The sequence below is a fragment of the Pseudophryne corroboree genome, chromosome 9 (genome assembly GCF_028390025.1).
Source record: "Pseudophryne corroboree isolate aPseCor3 chromosome 9, aPseCor3.hap2, whole genome shotgun sequence".
NCBI lineage: Eukaryota > Metazoa > Chordata > Amphibia > Anura > Myobatrachidae > Pseudophryne > Pseudophryne corroboree.
Window position 1 is genome coordinate 387,600,822 of NC_086452.1, and position 27,763 is coordinate 387,628,584.

At 42.9% G+C, this 27,763-nt stretch overlaps 1 protein-coding gene across 6 annotated transcripts in view; it reads left to right on the plus strand.

The window, feature by feature from the left end:
- The first annotated feature begins 4,673 nt into the window (after window positions 1–4,673).
- Window positions 4,674–27,763, plus strand: part of CACNA2D3 (calcium voltage-gated channel auxiliary subunit alpha2delta 3) — a 2,000,770-nt gene continuing 1,977,680 nt past the window's right edge. For 2 of the 6 annotated variants that reach the window (XR_010186941.1, XM_063940836.1), the window contains exons 1-2: window positions 6,662–7,888; window positions 8,487–8,568. The gene's annotated coding sequence lies outside the window, so the exon portion shown is untranslated. Of the gene's footprint in view, window positions 4,722–6,661; window positions 7,889–8,486; window positions 8,569–27,763 lie in introns of those variants that run through there. The other 4 variants (XM_063940834.1, XM_063940837.1, XM_063940833.1 and 1 more) reach the window with 4 other exon arrangements.

The following is a 27,763-nucleotide window of genomic DNA, read 5'->3' on the forward strand; positions in this document are numbered from 1 at the left end:
AAGATGTTATCACAAAGTCCTGCCCACTACTGCTGTAGTGTATGTCCACCAGTACACTCTTCATTCATCTTGCCTTGTCCCACTTTTCTCATAAAATATTGATTTATGTCTTCAGCTACTCATAAGAGCGAGGGGACACCAGGCCGTGTTTATTCCATTTAACAATTTTTATTTTTGGATGTTTTTATTATATTGGTAAGATGCACTTTTCACTATTAAAAGTATCAGATGAGTACTGATGCCTGTCTCCAGGGCCGGTTCTAGACCTTGTGGAGCCAGGTTGAAAGTTTCCTTTGCCCCCCCCCCCCCCTTCCCGCCCCCCGACAAGTAAAACAGAGTTAGTGTGTGTCGAAGGCGTGCGCCCAAAAATAGGGGTGTGGCCACAGTTATGCCCCCAGTAGTTGTGCCCCCTGTAGCTGTGCCATCAGTAGATTTGCCCCCAGTAGTTGTGCCCCTAGTAGTTGTGCCCTCTGTAATTGTGCCCCCTGTAGTTGTGCCCCCTAGTAGCGCCGCTTACAAACACAAAAAAAAACAATACTCACCAGTCACACTCCAGCTTCCTGACTGCTGCTGCCGCTGCTGCTCCGTCTCTGGCCACCCGCTCCTCAGATTTATGGGAGACACGTCATGACGTCTCTCCCAAAGTGCCGCACGGACACTAGAGGTCAATTATGACCTCTAGCGTCTGACAATGGCGCCAGCTGCAGCGCCCGCCCTGCTTGCCCGTGCCTAGAACTGCTCCTGTCTGTCTCCCAGTCTCACCACCTCAGTGGTGGATAATCCAATCATTTAACAGGGAGAAAATGTCTATGTACAATCATGCAAAGCATCTAGAAACACCACTTTCACTACTTTGGGGTCTGCTAAATGGTAAAAAGATTAGTAAGATTGCCAAGGTTTTGCTGGCAGTATCTTCCCCCAAGAAGTATGCTTAACAAATACTGGGGGAGATGTACTAACCCTTAGACAGTGATGAAGTGGAGAGAAATAAAGTACCAGTCAATCAGCTCCTAGCTGCCATGTTATAGGCTGTGTTTGAAATATTAGGTAGGAGCTAATTCGTTGGTAGTTCCACTGTGGCGGTCCGGTACATATACCACTGCAATGCTGGTTTGGTTATCACCATCTCTCAGAGGAAAATTAATGCAAAAAAAATATTTATTACTTACAGTACATACACCATTTTTTTTAATTGTGATTTTTTTTTTTAATTCTTTTATATTTTCATTTTATTTTTTAACTATTATTAAAATAAATAAATAAATAAATAAATAAATACTGTTTCACCAATGGAACTGAATACCTAAGTCTGTGTTTTTTGGGTCTACTGTGTATGTGTGAGCCAACTAAAAGGGTCAGGTATGTGCGTCCCATGGAGCAAGCCTAGCAGAGCAGTACAGCAAGTTAACCCTTCTCTCTCCAGACCAGTATCGCAGAGGTAGTAGTTCACATCATGTGGCTGCTTTACAACGGTTTTCATTATTACAGATTGTTGGGGGGTTATCACTGTAATCAAATGCAGTATAACAAACCAGCTTTAGTACATTTTAATAAATAGACCCCTTTGTCTCATTTAAATCATCTTGCGAGGCTGTGAGAAGTCACAAAACAGCAGTAGCACTGTGCTGTTATAAATAAGCCGTATTATTACTAACGTAGCAGCACATGACTGGTGTGTGCAGGTTACATGCCCTATCAAGTTTATAATATTTTGTGTGTGGCGCACAAGGACACAACTTGTTCAGGGTCATAAAGAGCTGATAATAGAGTTTGAAGTCTCAGGGGAAGATGTATCAAGACTTGGAGAGAGATGAAATGGAGAAGTTGCCCAAAGTAACCAGTTACTGATACCCCTTTCACACTGAAAATCTGCCTCTGAACCGTGTCTGACTCGGAGTACTAAACACGGGTCAGAGCCGGGGCTTCAGATATACATACTTACCTCTTTCACACTGCTGGGCGCTCCCGGGTCATCACCATACACACAGGACACTTGGAGATTATGCCATCTCCATGTGCTCCTAAGCCTGCCAATCAGCAACCTTTTAGGCAAGTCATATATGACCCGGGTCCGCCTTTCATACTGCAGCCGACCCAGGTCGGACCCGGGAATAACCCTGGTCAGTACTGGATCATGGACTCGGGTAAACCCTTTCACATCGAGCCAGGACTCGGGTCGCCCCTGGTTCTCAGCTCAGCATGAAAGCCATATGACAGTCTATGAAATGACAGACACTGATTGATTGATTGATTGATTGATTGATTGATTGATTTAGGAAACTTTTCCACTTTCTCACTCTCCAAAGCTTGATACATCCTACCATCAATGTAATGGTTATATGAAAGGAGGTACAGAGGGATTTGAGATATCACAATTCAAAGCACATTTGCCTTGCCACGGTCCCCCCCCCTCCCCCCCCCCCCCCCCCCACACACACACACAGCTCCCCACTGTGCCGAACAGGCTGCCCACTCCCAGTGGGGGCAGTCAAATGGTCGGCAACTATGGGTTAACTCTATATTGGCCGCATTCTGCATCACTTTCCCTAATTAAGCATACAGTAGCTGTCAATTGTCCATAATATACAGGAAGTCTTTGTGCCTCTTAATGTCCCAACTGCACAATATAATTCCTCTCTTTCTACATGTTAAATGTAATTATTATCTTCTAGTCTTGTTCTCTTTCTAAGTCCTTATGAATATGAACTGAAAGCAGTATTTACAATGCAAGCATATACATTATAACTGTATTCATGACATAATTGGTGTTGTAGTTCACCAAGGTTGGCAGTGACAACATGGTGCGGGAAGAGCTCAAGTGCTTCATTTTGGAAGCAAAGTGTCCCAGGAAAGGTTAAAGTGGGATGTAGTTATGTGACCACCGGTCACAATACTTCCTCCTGCATCCTGAACACCGATATTTCTGACAGTCGGCATGCAGACTAAAAGGGACTATTCCCACTCGTAGGTGTCCACGACACCCATAGAGTGGGAATAGAATCTGTGGCGAGTGCTGGGATCCCGGCTGCCGGTAGCACATACCCAAACCGGTTAAAGTAACCAGAGCCGTCTTAACAGCAGTGTAGGCCCTTGGGCACAGCAATGCACTGGGACCCCTACCCTTCCATCAGCGGCAGGGGTGGGGGTGCTATCAGTGGCAGCTTTGATGTCCGTGGGCGGTAGGAGGTGTTCTGTCTTCTGCTCAACATGTAAGACATGGAGCAGTAATTTCTGCTAATTACTCCTTTACTGCACAGATGGAGCACGAGGGAGAACACTAAACTGTAGTTGGGACATTGGGCTGAATGAAGGGGCCCTGATACATGACTTCTAGGGTGGTATGGGGTGTTTAATACATAGGGGATTGTCGATAGTGGAGTGGGCTTAATATTCATCATTTTCTGGTGGGAGGGCAGCTTGCTTGACTGCAGATATCTCCTGTTCCTGGAAATAGATTTCTTAGTTTTAATGGGATAAAAAAAATGAGAGTCCCACCTTTCAGGAGGGACTGGGGACTTGGGAATCAGATTTCAGTAGCCAGAGCAATCCACCAACGAAAATATAAAACTGCATACCAGGCGTGTGGAGCTGGAGCAGGGACCAGCTGCTTGAAGGCTAATATCTCTGGTTCTGGGCACAGTAGAGACAAGCTGCCAGTGTTTTCCAAAAGGGGAGAGTCCCAGCTTTTGAAATATACCCACAGAAAAGCTCTAACTCAGACAAAACCCAAGATATCTGGCTTGGAAGAAAAATTAACAGGCTTGGATGGGGACCACTACTTTGAAGTCGGATATCTTTGGTTCCCCAGGGCCGATTTTAAAAATTCTGGTACCCCTGGAAAGAGGGGACCCTTAGCTATCAGCCTAGGGACCTTTTACCTCTGGGGCCCTTGGGCAAGAGCCCATTGAGCCCATACAAAAAGACGGCCCTGAAAGTAACATGTAAGAAATGTGTATTTTGCATACAGTATCATTCAGTATTTTATTTAATAACCAACATTTTTTCTTTTTGAACAGTGTTTGAGCACTTTGATTGGATGGACACAATAAATCCGTGAGGACCACTAATAATTGTTAAAACAGAAAACAACCAATGTACACTAATATTTACTATATATATATATTTATCAAGGGCTAAGACAATGTACTTTCTAATGGCTAGCCAAGCATCTGTCGTGGCTGGCCACACCCCCTCTGGTGGCTGCCACACCCCTATGCAGGGGCCCCTGCATTCCCCCCGGTTGGCCCTTCATGCTCCAGTCCGACACTGAGCTCATTCAACCATATATTCCATTTTTCCTCATATGTCATCAAATATTAAAGCGCATCAACCTTTTCCGCTTTAGTCATTTCCTCTCTGCTGAATTGATTTTATCTCAGGAAGCTCTGGCTCACTAATTTTAGCAAACAAGCGCGTACATCCCTATGATCTATGGAATATTGCAGATTACCTACTAATTAATTGTGTGTTCACACAGCTGAACATTAATGTCCAGCGTGCAGCAAAAACAAGGTTAAAATTAGCACATTATACAACTAAATACAGACACAACTTTCCGGTGGGTGGAATATTGGGATCATGACGCATACCAGCAATGGAACGTATGAAAAATATATTTCCTAACAGTAACTCTTTTCTTTTTTTTTTCCATTTAGAATAAAGGAAAGAGCCTATGCTGTGTGCAGTTTGTGTGCACGACAGCGAGTAATTCATTATACATGGTAAGTCATCCATGCGTATCTGTACATTTTGCCTGTAGGTAATCTGTGCACCTGGCGATACAACGTTTAATTCACATTAAAGGCACAGTTTGATAAATATTCAGCACATAATCTGTGTTTAAAATAAAGATATATAACAAGTATGGACTGACATGCACATAATGTATACAATGCAATGTAACCCATTTAGCCCCATAACAGTGCTTTAACAATATATTATTTCTGTGGGACACTAAGGCGCAATTAGCAATAAAATACTCTGTACATTATTAATAGCGTTGTTATTTTATACAGCGCTGTACATTTGGGGATCATATTACAAAATACAAATACAATGCATAAATGACATGAAGTGGAAGTCAAGATGAACCTGGACAAATAACCTTACAATAAAGATATGTACAGTGGCCCTCATTCCGAGTCGTTCGCTCGGTATTTTTCATCGCATCGCAATGAAAATCCGCTTAGTACGCATGCGCAATATTCGCACTGCGACTGCGCCAAGTAATTTAACAATGAAGATAGTATTTTTACTCACGGCTTTTTCATCGCTCCGGCGATCGTAATGTGATTGACAGGAAATGGGTGTTACTGGGCGGAAACACGGCGTTTTATGGGCGTGTGGATGAAAACGCTACCGTTTCCGGAAAAAACGCAGGAGTGGCTGGAGAAACGGGGGAGTGTCTGAGCGAACGCTGGGTGTGTTTGTGACGTCAAACCAGGAACGACAAGCACTGAACTGATCGCACAGGCAGAGTAAGGTTGAAGTTACTCAGAAACTGCAAAGTAGTTTGTAATCGCAATATTGCGAATACATCGGTCGCAATTTTAAGAAGCTAAGATACACTCCCAGTAGGCGTAGGCTTAGCGTGTGTAACTCTGCTAAATTCGCCTTGCGACCGATCAACTCGGAATGAGGGCCTGTGTTCATTAGCCTTAGTTAATCTGGAAAATTAGCATAATAGTGTGTTCCTTAGCTAAACTTATTGAAACTCTGCAGCGTGCACAAGTGCTAGATTTAAGGCAGAGTGAGTATGGGGTTAGAAGGCCCCTCCCCTTTAGAATGTAAACTCTCACGAGCAGGGCCCTCTTCCCTCATGTGCTTTTATGTCTCTTACTTAACCTATCTTCTTTTCAATACTCCCTTTGACGGCACAAAATCCCTCAGTTTTCTGCCGCCCTGATACTTATTTCAGTGCTGTTTACTGACACAGCTATGTTTTATATACCCTGTACTTGTCCTATATTGTACTGAACTGTAAGTCACTGTCTTCATGTTTTGCTTTTTTGTTTTCTCTGTAATTGGGCGCTGCGGATCCCATGTGACGCCATATAAATAAAGGATAATAATAATTATGTATACTCTTATGTCCTAATTAGCAGTGGGTTCTGCAACTAAGAAAGCATTGCCCTAGACGTTTATGTTTTGATGTAATCAACCGAAAAAATGTCCTTATTATCCAATGATGCACAATGCTATCATATGCTGGCAGTATGTGGTAATAGGGAATATATTGTGTGTTGAGTATAATGTATAGAAGCATTTCTCCTATAATTGTTCCTTAGCATAGACGCGACCACTGCACTACCAGGGGGGGTCTCAAAAACTTTGACAGACAATGCACTCGAAGGGAGTCCCAGCATCAAAGGGGTTAATGGATAAACATCGGCAAATGCGGAAATGTTTGCATTGCAGCGTAAACAGAACTTGTTGTAATAATATGCTAATTACAAATAATCATGGCATTTTGCGAGCTGTTAGATTAATGGGTGCCTGGCATGCATGCAATGAGAGGAATGTACGTACAACAATAAGCAGAGTTGCGACTCAGGGTAGATATAGGAATAAGTGTTTGGATTAATAACTGGGGGAAAAAAACTCCATAGCTGCTGATCTGCTTTTATGGGAGAGATCTGATGCACAACCTACCAAAGGGATTCCTCCTCAAACCAAAATTAATAATTTATTCATGGGCTCAAGTCACTTAGCCTGCATTGATCTAGCAAGGCTGCCTTTTCCTTTCATTCATAGGCATTTAAATTCTGTATATCTCGAGCAGCTGCTGCAGCTGTGAAATAACAGCTAGCATGCCTCTCTGCACAGGGACAGGCTACATATGACTCCATTGAGCCAGGCTGGGTTGACTGTCCGTGTCAGAGAAAAACTGCCTGCGATACCAACATGACATATCAGCAAAGGTCCGGCTCTCTTCCTCGTCTTCCTCTGCACGTTGCCAGCAGGCTGCTGTTTGGGTGGCTGCACTGTAGCTGTTCGCACAACAAAAGCTGCTATGCAGTACGGCACTGAATGAATTGGGGGAACTCTCCGGTGGGTGTTCATTGTCCCTTGTGTCAGCTCCCCCCACCTCACTTGCTGTCAGCACAACACCCCCAGCAACTGTTCGTCTGCAATTCCTCCGAGAAGATTTGCTTGCCATATAACTGCTCCCTCTTCAACTCTTTCTACCCCTTTCTTCTTGTCCTCATGCACTTGTTCTTAATATATTTTCCGCTTGGTCCATTTGCACAAGTTCCCTTCTTGCTATTTGTCAGCACTTTCCCATTAATGTCCGTTCCTGCTCCAGTGAACCAGCACTAGACTTAATATGGGATGAAGGCTGGAGGTTACCGGGAACAGAAAGGAGACCTGAAGGCAGCTTCCCATTTGTAAAGTGAGCAGTAATTGTGAGAGGACAGGCTACACAGTTGGAATCAATAGTCTGCTTTCTCGCAGCTAAGAGCTCTCCAGTCTCGCAGTAGGTCAGGGAAGTAACTCCAGTGCACTGCTTACTGCAGAGTTGTACAGTAGTAAGCGCACGAGGCTGCAGTGCTGGTACATCACGCTTCCTGTTACCAAGGACACAACTTTTCAAATCATCGCAGCTTTCTCCTTATAGACTTACACCATCATCCCGAATACTGTTCTAGGATGGATGATGAATGATCAACTCTGATTCTTTTAAATCTGTTCTACAAGGGGGGAACAAGAAAAGCTGCCCGTGCTTTCATTTTACTGTACAAATCTCTACAGACACAAGGCAAGGAAACATGCAAGGGATTGTCACTACTCCACTAGCTGTTGGGATCTTTTTCTTTTTCTTCTGGATAGCCCTGAACACGACGCTAAAGCCAGCGATTGGATCGGAACAGCAGATTCCCTTATCTATGTAAGTGACAAGTCGTTTTCCGCTGCCCTGCGGATTTTTTTTTTTTTTAATGCTGAAGATGTCGCGTAAACTTATCTGGTAGGAAGCAAGTTTAAGAGACTGCAGATCTTTTTATCCAAGGGCTATTCTAACATAACCTATTAAATGCAGTCGTGCAGGGAGGAGAATATGGGGTTTTCCCCCCTTTCCCCCTCAATATAGTTTACCTGCGGTATAATTTTGACCTTGCTTTACGGTTTTGCAGGCGTCCTCTTGATAGTGTCATTTTTTCCGCATCCGTTGTGGAATTAAATTGGTGGTGAATGAACCGGATCTCTGCTACCAATGTAATTTCTAGGGGAGTAAAGCAGAAGGTTTTGTTTTACAGTGAAAAAAAAAAAAGGGAACTGCAGTACATGCAAGACACAGAAAGGCCTTACCTTGATCTTGGGAGCTAGATGTAGATTTGCTTTGGGCTGGCAAGTACTGTAGCTCCACTGTCCTGTTTTTGCTGTGCTTTTAGTTTTCCTAACAAAGCTTTTCCGATGGGAAAGAAAAAATAATTCTCATCTAAATGATGCTGGTGTATTATGTTTCTCTCTATACCTTGTCTTCCTAGGGTGAAGCTCTGGGCCTCTGCTTTTGGAGGGGAGATCAAATCCATAGCAGCTAAATACTCAGGTTCCCAGCTCCTGCAGAAGGTAAGCGCAGTGTGTTTGTGATATTCACTGATCGCAGCAATTTGCGCGCTGGCAGAGCGTTTCGATAGCAGACACTGCCGGAGGATGTTCCTCCGTGCACCCAGCCTTTATTATATATTTGACTCTAAAAATAACTTGTTAATTAAGCCATTACTCTTAATTGCAAAACCGACGAACTGAACAGACTGTTTGGTAGTGTCATCCAGGAATTTGCGGGGTTTGTGCCTTTTCGGTTCCCAATTCTAGATACCAACAGCTGGTGCAGCGGAGATTGCTAAATTAATTCCAAGCCGAATTAGTGTTTATTTTCATATTCCCCTAGCCTGTCCGTGTCAGAGGATTGCACGTTACAAGCGACAGGAGGCATTGCTGTGTTGTCATCTCTGCAGTTCTTACAATCCCATTATTCCCCAATCATCTCAACCCAGTGCTGGGATGTATTACATCATTACAGATAAGACGCTGTGAATGTGGTTATCTCCCAGCTCAGCCGCACAGCTGGGTAATAACCCAAAGAAGTCATGTACCAACTTGAGGAATCTGTCTAAGTTAAAATTATTGCGGGTAATAATGAGCAAGGTGAAATTGTGATTATCAGCTCAGAGGCAAAAGCTGCACATTTCCACAGGCTAAAAAGAACACATGACCCCTAATAAACTATATTTATGAACTGTTTATGCTGGTTTGTCTCTAACATATAACCATGTATGTCATAATGATAGATCGTTGGCTGTGCAAGAGTTAATAGGACACATATACAGTGTTCTAGTAGTCACTGGGAATTATAACATTACCAGTAATGAATATTAAATAGCACATACTTCTGTTTGGGTCTTTTTAACCTACAAATCATTCCACCATGTCCTATAACCAACCGCTACTGCTGTGCCTTGCTCAGTATTCCTGATCACGATATAGCTGGTTACGCCAAACCATTGCATATATTACCAATGCTCATATGGATTTTCAAATAGAGAGAAAAGCACAAAAACGATTGGATTTAGGCAGGAGACAAACAATCACTAATTACCAATGGTTACACTCTTTTAATGCCTGTCCTTCAAACACAGCCGGCACTCTCAGTCTTGCGAAGAACTTGAAACAACATCTACACCTCCAAAACGCCAACGTGTATAAAACACACACGCACACACACTTGTACAATCTAACAAAAAAACCTAGTCATTGACATGCAGACACTCTGCATTTTTTTAGAACAGGTCTTCGGTCCTTTTTTCCCCTGTAAATTACCCTGCATTGAGACACACAAATGGAAGAAATTAGTGATTTTCTGCAGCTGCTGAAATTACAGTTATAAAGAGGGAAAATGAGAGATATTATTTAGCAAATTACAACTGATCATTAAGCGTACTTTGATCTGATGAGCGGTGCTGGAAATGTGTGACAGTTCTCAACTGACTTTTTTGAACATAAGATGTTTTGTGAAATGTTGATGGAGGCTGATGCCTCTCTTTGTAAATTGGCAGTGTATAAACAGAAAATAAGTTCAGAGGTCCTTCAATATTTACACCTGACGGGAATCCAGCCACCTATAAAACGGGGGCCTGCAGCATTGTACTGGGTAGAACACTCAGACACATCCAGCTTATAATATATGGGATAATGCACCATCTGCTGTAATTTATAAAGTCACTATAAGCCACACAAAAGAGATTTTATAATTATAAAGGGTCCAAACATTTTATCTTAAATTACAGAACTTCTTTTAACACCTTTATGGTCTACATGAGACACAATACATAAAGTACATGTCGCTAATGAATTCTAAAATAAAACTTTCAAAAAACATCTTGTCTGTATAATTACCCTTTCATGTACTGGGTATTTTAGGTCAGTATTATAGCACAAGCGTTTGTGCATTATTATGTAATCATGGAGCGACTAGATGCATGGAATATGGGAGGCAGGGCACTATTATATCATTGGGTAAATTTACTAAGATGGGGGTTCTATTTGAGATAGGATGTTGCCCATAGCAACCAATCAGATTTTACTTCTCACTTATCTAGCACCTTCTAGAAGATAATACCTGGAATCTAATTGGTTGCTATGGGCAATATCCCATCTTAAATAGAACTCCCATCTTAGTAAATTTACCCCTATATTGGAAATTTAAATAGACATTTAAAGAGTGCGCACATTAGTGTTGCTGGAAGCCTATGTGTTAACCAACCAGAGAACGATAGTACTGTATGTGTAATATTTCCGTATTCTGTATGGATTTTAAAATGATCCTCCTCTTCTTTATACTGTAAGTGCCATGAGCGCGTTAGAGACACAATTGCTGATGAACAGTTAATGTGAATGCTAGTGAATTGCTTGTCACTCATGCAGTAAGTGAAAGACATAATCTGTTTCATGCAAATACATTTGTGCCTTATCTTTTTCATGGGGCGCCATGTGGTAATAACTGCAGTCAAGCAAACAGCAGAAAAATGACTCAAGTCCTGAGGGCTCACTCTGATTCACATGTGTTCTCATACAGAGCTCCTTCTTAATGGTTTGTGTCCAGCTGATCTCCTTATAATCTGGTCAAATTTTCAGTTATCTCAGCCAGCGAATCATTCCTGGACAGTGATTTCCAGTCTCTGCCCTGTATTTCTGCTGCTCAATAGATGTTACACAGTATAACAATAGACACATATAGACACACCAGAACTACAGATCCCACAATGCAACAGCATAAAGGAGACAGATGCTAGCCTGAATTTACTGTTTTGAAAACCTATGTTTCCAACTATGTAGAAGAATGTAAGGTAAAGCAAAGGGTGGTTAGGAGACCAAGAAGCAAAGAAACAATAAAAAAAAAAGTTGGTCCATTTAGCAGTATTAGGTGTTAATAGCACTCACTGTGATATAGGGACATCTTGACTTGAATTTGTAGTCAACTCTCAGATACAGGTGATTTTATAGGTTCCTTCTAACAGACACTTTAAAAGAGAGGGAAGATCAGTTCTACCTCTGTTGGTCAGTGCAGACCCTGTGAAGTAAGGGTGAGCTGTATCCAAAGTTCCAGGTCAAGTGGAATGTACTGTTAAACTAATATGACTGATGAGCACACAGTTTTGGGATGGGAAGATATAATGTGTATCTGTCCTATTCAACGGGCAACAAATAGCTCCTGCCAAAGTGATGGCTGGCAAAATAGAGATAGCTTCCAGGGCGTTGGTGGGTATTTGGAGTGTTTAATAATGTGCAATGAAGCAGTTTTAGAACAGATAGAATGTAGACATTCTGTTTTTCATTTTGCTGGTAGGAGGTTATCAACTACCATTAGTAATAGGAAAAGAGGGGAGAGAGACTCTTTGTTGGGGCACTCTTAGTCCAAAATGTTAGACACTAAAACATAACTTTTAATAGATAGAATAAAAATCTAGTGACTCAATAATAAAAATTAAATCTTGTGAACAAATATATTCATGCATATTATTCATGCATATCGCTCAATGCTTCTAATATAGGAATAAATATAAGAAATGCCTGGGTGAAAATTATTTATAGTTAATATTTTAATTGGGACAGAACTGTCTATAATTTGAGACAGGGTATAGTTATGGTCCCTCAGGATTATTACCTATGTTCAGTTTCTCAATGTTGTACAATTTCTTAAAGAAAAAAGATTCAAGACAGTATGATCTTTAAATGTTGCCTTAGAAGGTCCTTAGACACCAGCTGCGCAAGATCTGGGCAGTGGTGTTGCTGGGAAGGCTTGTTACTCGATTAGACAGTGTATTATTCGACTCTATGCAATCAATAGAAGTCTGAAAACACGATGTGAGGATAAAGGCATTTACATACACATTAAATAGTGAGCAGTGTATTATTAGACTCTATGTAATCAGTTTAAGGTCTGAAAACACAATGTGAGCAAGCCTATGGATAGGTGAAACGGGCCGTTTGGTTAATGGGACTTTGTGGGACTGCGCAACCCACCCCCGCACTAAGGGATCTACCGGTTCAGTAAGGACCCTTTTTAGGGTCACCAAAATTTATCATGTACTATTTCTATATCAAATATAATTCTTATTAATTCTTGCTCATAGTGATATAGCAATTTGCTACAATCTATGAATTGTGACTACATGCAAGTATTTGTAGCTTACTAAAAAATCTGATTTTTTGAGCATCTGTGTTACTCATATCATATAGCAGTGTGACCACATGCAATATCTGCATAGCAATCAAATGTCTGCAGTTCATCAATACCTCTGAATTTAGAATACCCTCTGACATTTATATTACATTTATGCAGTGTGATTACATGCAAAATCTGCACAAGAATTAAAGTGCCCATAGCATTTTTTTTTTCTCATATCATATTGCAATGTGACCATATGCAATATTTGCACAAGAATCAAGCTTTTGCACTTTTGTCAATATCCTTGACAGTTTATATACTCCTTAACTGTTGGAATGTCAGGGCACTCTCTGATACTAAGGCATTTATGGTTATCGATTGGAAGTATTTATATGCAATATTGGTACAAGAACCAAATGACCACAGTTTGTTAGTATCCTTTAGGGATCCTTTTCTTTCTCTCTCTCTCCTGTAAATAAGAAATATACCTTTAACTAGTGGAGAGCACTAAGCTCCGTTTTTTCTGATATATTTACCTCTATGTAGAACTCCATCTGGGCACACTACCAAATCTGGCATCAGTTTAGAGCCCACTGTATATAAAATATATCTCTTTCATGCTCTCTCATCCATTAATTTGGACAGCAGAAGCACTTTGGCAGTCATACTCTCTCATTCAGCAGATTACGGCCATACTCCACAGGATACGCCTGATCTCGTCCGATCTTGGAAGCAAATCTGTGGTAGGCCTGGTCAGTAACTGTGTGGGGGACCAACAGCGAACACCAGGTGCAGTAAACAACCCAGCTGAACAGCAGAAGTAAGACATACCCCTCCTTTTTTTTTTTTTTTTTTTTTTTTTCTTTCTTCAATTACTTTATTTTTCTGTTGATTTAAGTGTGAGTATCTCACTGTATTATTACTAAATATACCGTATACAAATAAATCCTTTGGTTTCCAACATATTTCCATGCAAAACCCATAATACTGTCTTTTGCATACCTTTATTAATCACAATATTGTATTACCACCGAGTATGTAAATGCATTTATCTTTACATTGTGTTTTCAGACCTTAACTGATTACATAGAGTCTAATAATACACTGCTCACTATTTAATGTGTATGTAAATGCCTTTATCCTCACATCGTGTTTTCAGACTTCTATTGATTGCATAGAGTCGAATAATACACTGTCTAATCGAGTAACAAGCCTTCCCAGCAACACCACTGCCCAGATCTTGCGCAGCTGGTGTCTAAGGACCTTCTAAGGCAACATTTAAAGATCATACTGTCTTGAATCTTTTTTCTTTAAGAAATTGTACAACATTGAGAAACTGAACATAGGTAATAATCCTGAGGGACCATAACTATACCCTGTCTCAAATTATAGACAGTTCTGTCCCAATTAAAATATTAACTATAAATAATTTTCACCCAGGCATTTCTTATATTTATTCCTATATTAGAAGCATTGAGCGATATGCATGAATAATATGCATGAATATATTTGTTCACAAGATTTAATTTTTATTATTGAGTCACTAGATTTTTATTCTATCTATTAAAAGTTATGTTTTAGTGTCTAACATTTTGGACTAAGAGTGCCCCAACAAAGAGTCTCTCTCCCCTCTTTTCCTATTACTTCAACTTATTGACTCTGGGAGCACCACCGACAAGTGATCAGCACTCATAGTGCATATAATTACTCCTAAGTCGGTCACAGATAAAGACCTGCCGTTGGTCAATATCTGTACAAACAACCTGTTGCGGAACTACCCCTTTGTAGATCAACTACCATTAGTAATAAGGTGACCCTGGAGAAGGTTACAAAAGCAGGCCAGGAAGGGAAAGTAAAGAGTTAGTGCCACTATAAGCTGCATATGTAGTAATGCCGTCTGTGTAGAAGTTGGGTGAGGGAGCAGTAGTACATTGTGATTCATTCGCAATGGTGTATTTTACTTGTATACTTTAAGACACTTGGCGCATAAAGCTTGAGGTCTGTTATGAAAATAATATATAAGCTTCATAGTAGTCAAGGTTAGAATAATAGAGAATAATAAGTTCATGGAGAAAAGTAAGTTAATATGCCTGGACCGTAAGGGTTATTGATCCACAACAGGGTGCATAGCTGGTATTATCTGTATACAGAGCCTAGTGAGGAATTGCTGCTAGGCAGTTACATGTTTCCATGTTGAGTTAATGTCTTGCAGGAACATGGCACTAGTACGCTCTACAAGTGTGAGATTGTTTTATGTAAGAAAAACACAGTTTTCATATCAGTGACACCAGGTAATATATATCAACTGGTGTCACAAACAGGGTAGACATACCGGGAGGGGCAAAACAAATGATTGAGGATCTAGGTAGACTTGAGGAATGGTCAAGAAAGTTTTAACTACAATTTAATGCTAAAAATGCAAAATTATGTACTTAGGTCTCAAAAACCCAAAGGCTAAATTAAATTTAGTAAATATAGTATTAAGGGCACTATAATGGAAACTACTGAGGAGGAAAGAGATCTAGGTGTCAATATTTCAGGTGACTTAAAGGCAGATAAGAAATGTAACAAAGCAATGAGGAAGGCAAGTTGGATGCTTATTGGAAGGAATCGGTAGCAGGAAAAACGAATCTGGATTACTGTGTTCAGTTCTGGAGACCATATCTCCATAAGGATATAAATACGTTAGAGACTGTACAAAGAAGGGCAACTAAAATGGTGCATGGCCTACATCACATAACTTACCTGGAAAGACTAAAAGTTCTTAACATATATAGTTTGGAGTAGAGAAGGGAAAGGGGGGACATGATAGAAACTTTCAAATATATCAAGGGTTTTAACAATTCCACGAGATAAACATTCTTCAGAGGAAGAGAAGTACTAGAACAGGAGGACATGTGCTGAGACTGGAGGGAGGTAGTTTCAGGAGAAATGTGAGGAAAAATTCTTAACAGGAAGGGTAGTGGATAGGTGGAATAGCCTCCCATCAGAGATGGTTGGCGCTGAGTCAGTAGAGCAATTTAAACATGTTTGGGTTAGGCATATGAATATCATTACAAAGAAAAAAGGATCAAATAGGGTTTACAAAAAGGTTAAAAAAAAGGGGCAGACTATATGCTGTCAAATTCTATGTTTCTATATTTACGTCATATCCTTGCTAAATAAAGGACTTGAATAAATAATTATTTGGGGTCAATTCAATTAGCTGCGAGTTGGCTTGCCCCACAAGCACAGTCATATGCTACACTTACGCTAACTGAGAACTCACAGATTTTTGTTTGCAACACAATAGGCACACTAAAATCTGTGAGCTCTGGGCAAGATCAGGACGAATTCATATGCTGCAACGCTACTTCGCACCACTCCCTCTTAATTGAATTGACCTCTTTATGTTCACAGCATTTTCCTTAGCAACATGTAACAAAAAAGTCATACAAACCAAGATATCTTAAATGAATATTGTAGACATATAATATTGTAGTCTGCAGAATTCAATTAAACGTGACATTCCGTAAAAGCCTCTGGTTTTATGCAGCTGCACACATGGCAGGTAATTACGGGGGGGGAAACCTTGCTAATTTTTGCTTGTACTTTTATGGGCTGCAAACAAAAAATGAATAAGATTTACTGTCTGGATAATCTGCACTATACTGTAATAGTGTGTGAGGTTGCGGAATCTTGCAAATCATGCATACGAAGAGGAAATGTTGTCACATTGCTCTATTGGATAACAAATAAACTAGAAAAAGGAGTTAAAGTAACTTATTGCTGCTGAATGCATTCCTAGATTTCATATACTGTAGGGTTATTGCAGCAACAGCTGATGTTCACAAAAGATCAATATGCAGGGGATTTAAAAATGTCTCTCTCCCTAGCCCAAAAATATGACTCTCGTTACACTTAGTACTTAAAAAGGAGCAATTTAATGATATGATCCAGTGCGATGTGATTCCAGCTGCAATACATTGGAAAAAAAGGAAGAGTTTAGTGAACATTAACCTTTGGTGTAAAGCGTTTATTGATTGACTAGTTTAGTGTAGAGAAGAGACAGACCACCATGTACAGCTACTTATATCCACAGTCCCAGTCTGTCATTAACATGGAGATGGTACAACCAGCAGGAACGCTAAGAGTGGCATCTTCCTCCTCTATCTGCAGCTCAGGCGTGCAGCACTTAGGAATGGACATTCTGGGGTAGATTAAACTGCTAAAATGGACAAGCAGTCCCCTGGCCCATAGCAACCAATCAGATTCTACATGTCATTTCTCTATTGCATTCTAAGAAATATTAGACAGAATATGATCGTTACTATGGGCAACACCTACACTTGTTTGTTTTAGAATCTTTAGTAAATCTACCTCTCTGAGGTGGAAGTTTCTGAGCCAGCCCTACACAAATGCATAGGAACCAAGGGGGTAATTCAGAGTTGATCGTAGATGTGCTTAATTTAGCACATCTATGATCATTAACTCTGACATGTGGGGGGATGCACAGTACGGGGCTAGTCCGCTCGTATGTCAGGCCACCACCCCCACACACACAAGTACAAAAGCATCGCACAGCGGCAATGCTTTTGTACTTGACAAGAAGCTCCCTACCTGCACAGCTCCTGCGCACTGGCAGGGAGCTATTTGTCACATCCCGGGTTGCAGCAGCTGCGTGCAATGTCACGCAGCCGCTGCGGCCCACTCCCCGTGTGGTCCAGGCATGCCTGTGTTGCCCGGACCACGCCCCCAAAACGGCAACCAAACGCTGCTGGCCCGTCCCCTCCTGCCCAGCGAACGCCTCTGCCGGTCAATCAGGCAGTGGTGATCGCTGAGCTGAAATGCCAATAGCATCTCTAGCATGCACAGTTCAGACCAGATCGCCTGCTGTGCGAAAATGCACAGCAGCGATCAGGTCTGATTTAGACCCCATGTGAGCTAACAGTTTATAAGATGCTTCTACTTTGGCTTACTCTCTTCTGCTATAGCTTCCAGGAAAAAAAGCTTTGTTAGTCATTGTCACAACGCTGCCGGCCAATTCGACAAATACGCCAATCTGAGAATTGCCACATGCAACGTGGGGGTCACTTTTGACACACGGGATTAATCAAACGCCTTAGCTGCCACCAGCAAGAGGAAATTAGCATCTAAACGCAAGGTAGCCTTTGCTTCTACCTGTCACACACACTGCAATACTTAGAAAAGTAGGTAGATGTGGGCCACACGAGGCCTTAGTTCATAAGAATCACAGGATCAGAACTAAAATTAGATATTTAATTCCACAAATACTTCAGAGCTTTAGTTACAAAAAGATGTTACAAAGAGTATTAAGAATATTTTAAAAAACACACAGAATACAGCAATGTCAACAAATGAATAGAAATAAAAAATTCAGAAAACCTAACTCACTTACTCAAACAAATTTGGGTGGTTCTGTTGTGGGGGAGTTTCACAGAATAACTCAGGTCATCTCCAACATATTGTTGAGTCCCCAAGAGATGCACACTCTGTCCCAGTGAGAGGCACAGATATAGTCCTCAGCTTCATCAGCCCCCACCCTTGGGATTTTTAACTATTTCCGTGCTGGACATTAAACATACACCATTTTTACATACTTCGTGCTTGGCAACAGGCAGGGGAGAGGGGATATAGCCCAAAGGCATACTGTATGAATCTCTGTCAAAGAGAGTGAGGTCTGGGATCTGGGTGTCACATCTTCCTTGGTCTGTTTACCTTTGCTGTGGGACCTACAATATATCTAGTTATGCCCCCGGACCTGCTCATTGTTATGCAGTATAAATTTAACTGGAGGGCATTATGTTAGATAATATGAATCGAGGCACTGTAATGTGGCACCATATGAAGTGGAGGCACTACAGTGTGGCATAATATGAACTTGGGACACTGTATATCACAATGTGAATTGGGGGTCACTTTATGGCATAATGTGTACTGGCAGCCAAACTATGTGACGTGTACTAATAGTGTAGTGACAGGCCACTATTATGGTTCATAAAATATACTAGGGCACTACTGTGGGGCATAACATTAACTAGGGCACTATGGTATGGTTCAGAAAATGAACTAGGGCACTATTATGGGGCATACAATGAACAACTGCTGCAGAGAGGTGTATCTCTAGAAGCAATGGGACAGGGACCCCTTCAGAATGTTGCTATGGGGCCCACAAAGTTCTGGTTACACCCCTGTATGTGGGGTAAATTCACATATGATGGACACACATGCTGGACAGATTTATTTACACTGCAAATTAAATTGGAGTTTGGACTCGCATCTCTCACATCTAAATCTCTTTGCTCGTGTTACATCTGCCCCACCTGCAGCATGGTATTACCCAGGCACACAGTTACTTGCTGTTATTAACTTTGCTCCCAACTCAGAATCAGTGCATCTGTGGGCTCAATTCAATTGCCCACAAGTTATTTGTAGACATGAGTGTGTGCGGCTATATACTACACGATAACTCCAGACTGGTGGATTTTTGTTCGCAGCCCCATAGGGCTGCATGAATAAAGTCAGCGACTCTAGTGCGAGATCAGGCAATGAGGGGGGAGGGGGGGGTTTAAGTTCTCCTGCTGTTGCTAGTGTCTAAATGCTGATGCAACTGCAACTTGCCCCTAATTGAAATGAGCCCATACTGAATGTTTGTTCTGTGTTTGTGTATTGCATGCGCACAGCGCCTCTTCACGTGCAGGGAGAGCCTGGGGGCATGCCCAGCATCTCTGCCTCTGTTCCCCAAGGCTTTGTCCCCTTTACGGCTGTGCTTTCAGCTCGCCAAGGGTCCCGATGAGCTGCCCAATAATGGCCCTCATTCCGAGTTGATCGCTAGCTGCTTGCGGTCGCAGCACGGCGATTAGTTCAAAAAGCGGCATTTCTGCGCATGCGTATGCGCCACAGTATGCACGCGCGAAGTACTTTCACACAAAACTGCAGTTTTACACAAGGTCGAGCGACGCTTTTCTGTCGCTGTGTTGATCTGTTAGTGATTGACAGGAAGTGGGTGTTTCTGGGTGGTAACTGGCCATTTTCAGGGAGTGTGCTAAAAAACGCAGGCGTGTCAGGTAAAAACGCAGGCGTGCCTAGGGAAACGGGGGAGTGGCTGGCCGAACGCAGGACGTGTTTGTGACGTCAAAGCAGGAACTAAACTGACTGAGGTGATCGCAAGGTAGGAGTAGGTTTGGAGCTGCTCAGAAACTGCATGAAAAGATTTTCGAGCAGTTCTGCTAACCTTTCGTTCACACTTCTGCTAAGCTGAGATACACTCCCAGAGGGCGGCGACCTAGCGTGTGCACTGCTGCTAAAAGCAGCTAGCGAGCGATCAACTCGGAATGAGGGCCAATGTTGGGAGGTATGCATATAGATGGCGCAATTAATGTTATTTTTATTACTATTTGAGCTAACATACGCTTAGATGCAAATTAAATCTACAGTAAGATGATATTGAAGGATGTTGGCAAATTCACTCCACGATGACCTACTGTATGCAAGTTCAGGGGTCAGTGCATAAATCAATGCTACCGGAAAGGGTGTGGCTTTTGTATTTGGTGGTTTGGCTAATTACAGACATTTTTTTTTTAAATCTTACTTTAGAAATGTGTGGAAATAAATGTGTTGGGAGGTCCAAAGCAGCAGACAGCCCCAGCCAGTTGCCAACAGCAAGGACAGAGGGTGTAATGCAGTGTCCACAACAAGGATCTGTAGTGTGGGTGGTTTGGTTCTGTAAGAAACTGATGCTGTTATTAGGAAGTGTCCTGTATAAAAAAAAGTTAGACTGTTCTCTCCCTATACTTCCTCTACAAAATTAGGAAATATTAGGAAAAATGAGGAAATACAGTATGTAAATTATAAAAATAATATATAGTATTTGCTACTAAATAGCAAACTATACAAATAACCATGTCTCCATTTACACACAGGTTACCTCTTTTATGTGTAAGAATAGAACAGCGCTCCTGTGCAGTCTCCAATATGGCTCCTTCAGGGATGTAGCTTCATTCCCTTACCAAGGTGGCAGCCACTACTACTGTACATGAGGGGTGCCATTTTGTTACTGTGTATTAGTGACATAGGGGATCATTCCGACCTGATCGCACGCTGAAGTTTTTTGCAGCGCAGCGATCAGGTTACTACTACGCATGCGTATGCACCGCAATGCACAGGTGCGACGTACGGGTACAAAGCGGATCGTCGCTGTGCAATGGATTTAACGAAAAATCCATTCGCACAGCCGATCGCATGGAGATTGACAGGAAGAGGGCATTTGTGGGTGTCAACTGACCGTTTTCTGGGAGTGTTTGGAAAAACGCAGGCGTGTCCAAGCGTTTGCAGGGCGGGTGTCTGACGTCAATTCCCGGGACCGGACAGGCTGAAGTGATCGCAAGGGCTGAGTAAGTTCTGAGCTACTCAGAAACTGCACAAACTATTTTTGTACCGCTCGGCTGCACATGCGATCGCACACTTGCACAGCAAAAATACGCTCCCCAGTGGGCGGCGACTATGCGTTTGCACGGCTGCAAAAAGTAGCTAGCGAGCGATCAACTCGGAATGACCCCCATAGTTAAAGACAGATGTTTCCCTTAGCTCCAGAGACCTGCTTAATACCCATCAGCCAGTGTAACAGTGGCTGTACTATCACTTGCTCAATACACCACACTGCCTGGTTAAGCTGAACTGGACTTATCTTTGGTCAATCACATTCTCTGCTGGTGTGTACATTACCTGTCAAAACCATCAACTGTACACACATTTCCAACATTAGGTACAATTAAACCATGGGGGATGGACTGCACACCCTAGTAGCTTAAGTGCTAAGAGTGTTACATAGGTGAGAAATAGCAATTAAAGTGTTAAAAAGTGTTACGTTAATAAGAATTAGTAGCTTAAGTGCTAAAAGTGTTACATACAGTAGGTGAGAAATAGCAATGAAAGCATTAAACAGTGTTACATTAGTAAAATGCAGTTTAAGTGCTAAAAAGTGTTACATAAAGTACAATGAAACCAGCAATACTATAATAGCAGCTGCAAATCATGGAGGATGATGCTGCTGGGCCCTTTGCAAAGTAAAGCCCAAAGCTGGCCCTATGTTCACTATCTCTGTATGCATTGTAGACTGTGTGGATAGAGTTGGATGCCTGCAGTCATGTAACCGCCGCCACCGACATCCCTACACCACTCAGGAGACTGGCGCTGGTTCACCAACAGGTTAGGGAGGGGTTAGACACTAGGGAGGGTTAGCCCCAGCCGTCACCCCCAAGGGCTAGGGTTAGGGTGGGGGACAGGGAGGAGGGTAGAAATACTTACTCCCTCCGAGGTTGGCATCTTCAGTGTTGGGATGCCACGTTGGTCATGTGATTGCCGGCATATAGAACGTATTCCGATAGAGCATGTTTCCTACCTGACATGGCAGCCTCTTTAGTGTTTAGGCAGCAAGGTCACTGCGCCACCAAGTGGAAGTGTAATGATGTTGCTGCTTGTGTTTTTTTGGTCCCCGCTGTATACTCATTGTTAAGTCATTACTTATATTTTGAGCAAAACCCCCTTACGTTTGTATGGAATACATAAACAGTGGTTCCGTTATAGTAATAACCTTGCTCTAGACATTGGTGTTGCTGTATAATTTAGGCTTCTTAGAATTATTTTATGCAAAAAATAAAAGAAGAAGTTGGAGCCTTGGGTTTAAATTAAGAAAACTTTATTATCAGCACTTTTCATGGATGGTTTAATCAGCGACAGTAGCAGTAGTGGCGTCCCTTTGCCCTCTGTAATCTCACTTATCTCAGGCAATAATAATTACATACATTCTAACCACGTGCATGCAGGTTTGTTGGTTCTCTAGTTATTTGGGGCTCCTCCATACTCAGGATAATATTGCACTATTGATGTAGAGGGTAAAAGCTGTGTCCACTCTATATTCAGACAAAATCTCCACAATCCACACTATGGCCCTCATTCCGAGTTGTTCGCTCGCAAGCTGCTTTTAGCAGCTTTGCACATGCTAAGCCGCCGCCTACTGGGAGTGAATCTTAGCATAGTAAAATTGCGAACGAAAGATTAGCAGAATTGCGAATAGACACTTCTTAGCAGTTTCTGAGTAGCTCCAGACTTACTCGGCATCTGCGATCAGTTCAGTGCTTGTCGTTCCTGGTTTGACGTCACAAACACACCCAGCGTTCGCCCAGACACTCCTCCAGCCACTCCCGCGTTTTTCCCAGAACGGTAGCGTTTTTTCACACACTCCCATAAAACGGCCAGTTTCTGCCCAGAAACACCCACTTCCTGTCAATCACATTACGATCACCAGAACGAAGAAAAAACCTCGTAATGCCGTGAGTAAAATACCTAACTGCATAGCAAATTTACTTGGCGCAGTCGCACTGCGGACATTGCGCATGCGCATTAGCAACTAATCGCTCCGTTGCGAGAAAAATATAACAAGCGAACAACTCGGAATGACCCCCCATATTCACATAAACTCTCCTAGATCACGCTAAATGCCAGAAACACATTAACATCACACAGAAAGTCAGATTCACTACCGTATTGTGTTTTGGCTCTGTCACTGTTTGACCTGTAACTGCCTTTTTATATAATTATCCTGCTCTTGTTCCAGGTAAAACTTTAAATAGAAACGAAAACTATAAAATTCTGACAAATTCTGGATCCACACTAAATTCATACAAAATACCGGATTCACACTATATTTATTTACTATTTTTCTGGAAAAATAGGTTCAGGCACTATGGGTCTGGGGATGGAGCTATTAAAAAAAAATATAGGTTGATGGATAGTTTTTAGAAAAGAAGGCACTCAAAATGGACTTAAAATAAACCTTATCTTATGTAAAATACATTTTGGCCCAGGACAGGTACAGGAACCCAGTTCCTGATTATGTCATATATAATGACAATTCCTGCTGAAAAATAGCACTGTTCAAAACACCCTGAACCACACAGAACAAGAATACATACCTCCCAACATGACCCTCTCCAGGAGGGACCCAATGCTCTGCTTCTGGACTTTTCTCTTAATTTATGATTGCCAACAGCTGTTTTGAACAGGTAAATAGATCAGAAAGGTGTTTCAGCACAGGTGATGGCAATCACAAATTAAGAGGGAAGTCCAGGAGCAGAGCATTCTGTCCCTCCTGGAGAGGGTCATGTTGGGAGGTATGAGAATATCTGATGTGTACGTATTACAGTATCTATGTTGTCAGCTTTGCAAAATGTGTCTCTTGTGATCGTACATTTCCGGTTTTTTTAAATTTATTAATAATTAATTGTATATCACACACCTTTAATGCAGGGCACTACAAAGAATATTTTAGCCATTACCATCAGTATCTGCCCCAGACATGCACTTATTGCGGTATTTACCACACGGGCATCCCTCCAGGGTTAATGCCAGGCCCAGGAGTTATTCAATATTTAGTAAAGTACCCTGCACTGTAAACTAGAGATGAGCGCCGGAAATTTTTCGGGTTTTGTGTTTTGGTTTTGGGTTCGGTTCCGCGGCTGTGTTTTGGGTTCGACCGCGTTTTGGCAAAACCTCACCGAATTTTTTTTGTCGGATTCGGGTGTGTTTTGGATTCGGGTGTTTTTTTCAAAAAACCCTAAAAAACAGCTTAAATCATAGAATTTGGGGGTCATTTTGATCCCAAAGTATTATTAACCTCAAAAACCATAATTTACACTCATTTTCAGTCTATTCTGAATACCTCACACCTCACAATATTATTTTTAGTCCTAAAATTTGCACCGAGGTCGCTGTGTGAGTAAGATAAGCGACCCTAGTGGCCGACACAAACACCGGGCCCATCTAGGAGTGGCACTGCAGTGTCACGCAGGATGTCCCTTCCAAAAAACCCTCCCCAAACAGCACATGACGCAAAGAAAAAAAGAGGCGCAATGAGGTAGCTGACTGTGTGAGTAAGATAAGCGACCCTAGTGGCCGACCCAAACACCGGGCCCATCTAGGAGTGGCACTGCAGTGTCACGCAGGATGGCCCTTCCAAAAAACCCTCCCCAAACAGCACATGACGCAAAGAAAAAAAGAGGCGCAATGAGGTAGCTGACTGTGTGAGTAAGATAAGCGACCCTAGTGGCCGACACAAACACCGGGCCCATCTAGGAGTGGCACTGCAGTGTCACGCAGGATGTCCCTTCCAAAAAACCCTCCCCAAACAGCACATGACGCAAAGAAAAAAAGAGGCGCAATGAGGTAGCTGACTGTGTGAGTAAGATAAGCGACCCTAGTGGCCGACACAAACACCGGGCCCATCTAGGAGTGGAACTGCAGTGTCACGCAGGATGTCCCTTCCAAAAAACCCTCCCCAAACAGCACATGACGCAAAGAAAAAAAGAGGCGCAATGAGGTAGCTGACTGTGTGAGTAAGATAAGCGACCCTAGTGGCCGACACAAACACCGGGCCCATCTAGGAGTGGCACTGCAGTGTCACGCAGGATGTCCCTTCCAAAAAACCCTCCCCAAACAGCACATGATGCAAAGAAAAAAAGAGGCGCAATGAGGTAGCTGACTGTGTGAGTAAGATAAGCGACCCTAGTGGCCGACACAAACACCGGGCCCATCTAGGAGTGGCACTGCAGTGTCACGCAGGATGTCCCTTCCAAAAAACCCTCCCCAAACAGCACATGACGCAAAGAAAAAAAGAGGCGCAATGAGGTAGCTGACTGTGTGAGTAAGATAAGCGACCCTAGTGGCCGACACAAACACCGGGCCCATCTAGGAGTGGCACTGCAGTGTCACGCAGGATGGCCCTTCCAAAAAACCCTCCCCAAACAGCACATGACGCAAAGAAAAATAAAAGAAAAAAGAGGTGCAAGATGGAATTGTCCTTGGGCCCTCCCACCCACCCTTATGTTGTATAAACAGGACATGCACACTTTAACCAACCCATCATTTCAGTGACAGGGTCTGCCACACGACTGGGACTGATATGACGGGTTGGTTTGGACCCCCCCCAAAAAAGAAGCAATTAATCTCTCCTTGCACAAACTGGCTCTACAGAGGCAAGATGTCCACCTCATCATCATCCTCCGATATATCACCGTGTACATCCCCCTCCTCACAGATTATCAATTCGTCCCCACTGGAATCCACCATCTCAGCTCCCTGTGTACTTTGTGGAGGCAATTGCTGCTGGTCAATGTCTCCACGGAGGAATTGATTATAATTCATTTTAATGAACATCATCTTCTCCACATTTTCTGGATGTAACCTCGTACGCCGATTGCTGACAAGGTGAGCGGCGGCACTAAACACTCTTTCGGAGTACACACTTGTGGGATGGCAACTTAGGTAGAATAAAGCCAGTTTGTGCAAGGGCCTCCAAATTGCCTCTTTTTCCTGCCAGTATAAGTACGGACTGTGTGACGTGCCTACTTGGATGCGGTCACTCATATAATCCTCCACCATTCTTTCAATGTTGAGAGAATCATATGCAGTGACAGTAGACGACATGTCCGTAATCGTTGTCAGGTCCTTCAGTCCGGACCAGATGTCAGCATCAGCAGTCGCTCCAGACTGCCCTGCATCACCGCCAGCGGGTGGGCTCGGAATTCTGAGCCTTTTCCTTGCACCCCCAGTTGCGGGAGAATGTGAAGGAGGAGATGTTGACAGGTCGCGTTCCGCTTGACTTGACAATTTTCTCACCAGCAGGTCTTTCAACCCCAGCAGACTTGTGTCTGCCGGAAAGAGAGATCCAAGGTAGGTTTTAAATCTAGGATCGAGCACGGTGGCCAAAATGTAGTGCTCTGATTTCAACAGATTGACCACCCGTGAATCCTTGTTAAGCGAATTAAGGGCTCCATCCACAAGTCCCACATGCCTAGCGGAATCGCTCCGTGTTAGCTCCTCCTTCAATGTCTCCAGCTTCTTCTGCAAAAGCCTGATGAGGGGAATGACCTGACTCAGGCTGGCAGTGTCTGAACTGACTTCACGTGTGGCAAGTTCAAAGGGCATCAGAACCTTGCACAACGTTGAAATCATTCTCCACTGCACTTGAGACAGGTGCATTCCACCTCCTATATCGTGCTCAATTGTATAGGCTTGAATGGCCTTTTGCTGCTCCTCCAACCTCTGAAGCATATAGAGGGTTGAATTCCACCTCGTTACCACTTCTTGCTTCAGATGATGGCAGGGCAGGTTCAGTAGTTTTTGGTGGTGCTCCAGTCTTCTGTACGTGGTGCCTGTACGCCGAAAGTGTCCCGCAATTCTTCTGGCCACCGACAGCATCTCTTGCACGCCCCTGTCGTTTTTTAAAAAATTCTGCACCACCAAATTCAAGGTATGTGCAAAACATGGGACGTGCTGGAATTTGCCCATATTTAATGCACACACAATATTGCTGGCGTTGTCCGATGCCACAAATCCACAGGAGAGTCCAATTGGGGTAAGCCATTCCGCGATGATCTTCCTCAGTTGCCGTAAGAGGTTTTCAGCTGTGTGCGTATTCTGGAAAGCGGTGATACAAAGCGTAGCCTGCCTAGGAAAGAGTTGGCGTTTGCGAGATGCTGCTACTGGTGCCGCCGCTGCTGTTCTTGCGGCGGGAGTCCATACATCTACCCAGTGGGCTGTCACAGTCATATAGTCCTGACCCTGCCCTGCTCCACTTGTCCACATGTCCGTGGTTAAGTGGACATTGGGTACAACTGCATTTTTTAGGACACTGGTGAGTCTTTTTCTGACGTCCGTGTACATTCTCGGTATCGCCTGCCTAGAGAAGTGGAACCTAGATGGTATTTGGTAACGGGGGCACACTGCCTCAATAAATTGTCTAGTTCCCTGTGAACTAACGGCGGATACCGGACGCACGTCTAACACCAACATAGTTGTCAAGGCCTCAGTTATCCGCTTTGCAGCAGGATGACTGCTGTGATTTTTCATCTTCCTCGCAAAGGACTGTTGGACAGTCAATTGCTTACTGGAAGTAGTACAAGTGGGCTTACGACTTCCCCTCTGGGATGACCATCGACTCCCAGCAGCAACAACAGCAGCGCCAGCAGCAGTAGGCGTTACACGCAAGGATGCATCGGAGGAATCCCAGGCAGGAGAGGACTCGTCAGAATTGCCAGT